The following is a 3352-nucleotide window of genomic DNA, read 5'->3' as shown; positions in this document are numbered from 1 at the left end:
TGTCTTCCTTATACTTCACACTGTGCACTTATTCTTAGACCAAGACACCACTCAGCTTTCTTTATTCTTTTTTTTTTTTTTTTTTTGGGATAAAAACCAGTTTTCTGGTTTTTTTTTTTTTTCTGAATTTCACTACAGGAGATAAGGAGACATTGGTGAGAGCCTTCAGGCTAAGCCGAGGTGACTGGTGAGTGTTGGGTGGTGTGCTTGCAAGAGTTATGTTGGCTTTGAATCTTGCATCTCTTGTCATGGGTACATCTTAGTGCTAATTTAGATCAAGGCCTGGTGTTTGGGCTCCTATCTGATTTGAGGGGGAGCTTGAACACAGGTGATGCAAGTAGGCATTTTAGAAGGCAAATAGAGGCCGTCAGAATCACTTCCCAGACTCCTTGGCTACTTGATTCACAGATGCTCATTTCAGACTCATTTGCTTTCTCCTCTTTTAGGACTCTTGCTCATTTTACTTTGCCTTAAAAGCGTAGGATGAACCTTCACTGTCAAATTGAAATTGTGAGCATTGCTTGTACTGACACTTCCATCCAATTTTTTGGGAAATAATGTTTTTTTTTCTTTTTAAAGTTTCACTTTTGCCCTCTTAATGTCTTGAAGTAGAGTTCAATTTCCTTGTTCTGTTAGCTTTCCTCTCCTCTTTTTCTTCCTTGTGCATCTCTATGCTAATTTTAGTTTGTTCAGACTTAGACTCTAAATTGACCTGTTTAGGCAATGCTTCCTGGAAGCATTAGCTTTGGTCCTTGTTCCACTGACAAATATTTTGTCCTACATTTTCAGGCATGTATATTTACTAGCAGATCTGAAAATATAATTTGTTTTCCAATTCAAAAGTTTCTCCAGCCAAAAGATTGGTTTTGAAGACACCCAATGAAGCACACTTACAGAGGTTGATAAAACCTTTCTTTAAAGTGAGGTGGACCAATCCAGTTCTAGGGAGGACATTATTAGTAGACTTACCTTCACCTTAACTAGAAGATGCAAAATCAAATTCAAATCTTTCTTGATAAATAACAGATATTTGCTTTTCTATTTGGAATAATTCTTCTTGTTCTGGAAAGCCAGCTTCCTGAAGAGGAACTAACAAATCCTTCACAATACATCCCTGGAGATGTTATCCATGCTGGAGTCCTTTCCAGAGGGATTCATTATGTCCCGGGTCTGAGCAGTTTACTCTGTCTGCTGTGAAGTAAGTTTTACTTTTAACGCACATAGATAACATGTGAGGTAGTGAGATTATTTTCTCATCTGTAACTGGACATCTTGTGCTTCTCTCACTTTGTATTTTTCATTTTCCAAGACTAAAACCAACATTCTGTTGTTGTCCTGGTTATTCTTCAGCAGTTTACAAGTGTTAGTGATACTTCAGCATGGTGTCATTTCTCTCTCCTTTGTTTCCTTCTTTCTTCTACACTGTACTGAAAAAACTATTTAAGGCACATTTTCTGGGCCATCTTCTGCCTTGGCCACCTCCTTTGCCTCTGTGCTTTTCCTCCTCACACTCCAGGCTCTGGGAAGCTGGCTGGCAGCCCTGGGACCCCCACTTCTGTGGCTCTATCTCCCCACCAGAGACTTCTGTGACCATATTCAAAATTGTTCTCTGCAGTAGCATAAAGCTTGCCTAAGAGGCTACAATCCCTGGACTTTTAATACAGTGAACCTGATTCCTGCTCAAAGATGAAAAAAGAAGTATGGATAACCAACAAGGACCTACTGTATAGCACAGGGAACTCTGCTCAATATTATATAACAACCTAAATGGGAAAATAATTTGAAAAAGAATAGATACATGTATATGTATAACTGAATCACTTTGCTGTACACCTGAAACTAACACAGCATTGTTAATCAACTATACTCCAATATGAAGTAAAAAGTTAAAAAAATAAGGCTACCATGTATCTAAATAACATTTTGCCTTGAAAAACAGAAGTACTAATGGTGTTTTCATTCACCAGATAGTGTCAACTTTGTAACTTAGATGGAGGGAGATTTCTTAGTAAAATATCCATGAGATAGCTGTTAAAGGGAGAGAGAGACAGAAGGGAAGAAGGGCTGATCTTTCAAGAATAAACTGAGAAATATTGTGCAAGACACTGGGATTAAAAAGTCCTTACATGATTTTAAATCAAGCCACCACCTTGGGAGGGAGAAGGGACCTTAAGTACTTGCACATCAACCCTGCATCTAGTGCCTATGCACACTCTCCTTTGTTCCTGCCATGTGTCCAGGATGGGCAAGTTTACACCTGTCTGCCCCACAGGTATGCTTTATCTGCAATCCTTCTGAGACAGATTCTGAGACTCTTCATCATTAACTTCCACTTTCGATCATAGGGCACACATCAAAGTAAAGTAACCCAACTCTGCCTTCAGATTATATAAAGGGGAAGCAAATAGGACTCTCTCTCCCTGAGCATCTGGGTAAGAACAGAAATCATAGCAATTTTCTTACAGCAGCAGGATCCATATTCTTTTATTCAGTATCCAGTACCCTACCCTCAAAATTTCCCAATTTCTCTTTTGGTAGCGGATGTGATTCTTAAATAAAGGAGGGTGGTTTGTGATGTAAGGTTCACTTAATGTCAGAAACTCAGAGTGAACTCAACTGTAATTTCCAAATAAGATTTTGGTGAGGTGTAGGTAGCACAGAGGAAGAAGCAGTTCCCTGAAGGAGAATCATGATTATTGCCTCACCTGCCTTCAGAACTTGCCTGTGCTCTCTGGAAGTTTTGAGGAAGCTTTGTGTGCTAAAATTATTGGAAATCAGCAGGATTTTCACATATGCATCCTTGGAAGAAAGACAAAAGGGTGCAATTCAGTTGTTGTCATGCACCTGTTTTTTTTATTTTAAAGGAAATCAAGCCTCTTTTATTTTCCCCTTTCTTTCTGGGCAGCAGAGCTTCTCCAGTGGGGCTACCTTTGTGCCAGCTTTCTGACATCCGTATTAACAGAAACTCCCGAAGCCAGTACAATGCAAAAATGTTATGTGCAATAATTCACAGGAGATCAGGTAAGTAATTTTCATTGTACTCTGAAATCAAAGAAGCAAAATAACTTGTTTCTTGACACTACAAACATCAGGGAACTTTCAACACATCACATCTTTTGCTGGGGCCAACAGAGATTTGCAGGCCAAATGTTGGTCCATCAAAAGAAATTTCTGTTTTCATGAACAAAGGATTTCCAGTTGAATTAATACTATTCCTAAAAACTATTAATGCAAAAGTACCATAATTGTTATTGTTCATAATGATTCATCAGCATTGACATTTTCTGAGAATTCTGCCAGCAAGCGAACTGACTACAAAACATTTGCATCCACTTGAAATTGTTGCTTGAGT

General features: G+C 38.7%; 1 pseudogene; it reads right to left on the bottom strand.

The window, feature by feature from the left end:
- Positions 1–802: 802 nt before the first annotated feature.
- Positions 803–1463, bottom strand: LOC115861010 (shugoshin 1 pseudogene; annotated as a pseudogene).
- Between the last annotated feature and the right edge of the window lie 1889 nt (positions 1464–3352).

This window comes from Globicephala melas, chromosome 9 (genome assembly GCF_963455315.2).
Source record: "Globicephala melas chromosome 9, mGloMel1.2, whole genome shotgun sequence".
In the NCBI taxonomy this organism is placed as follows: Eukaryota; Metazoa; Chordata; class Mammalia; order Artiodactyla; family Delphinidae; genus Globicephala; species Globicephala melas.
This window is presented reverse-complemented; position numbering and strand designations above follow the sequence as displayed.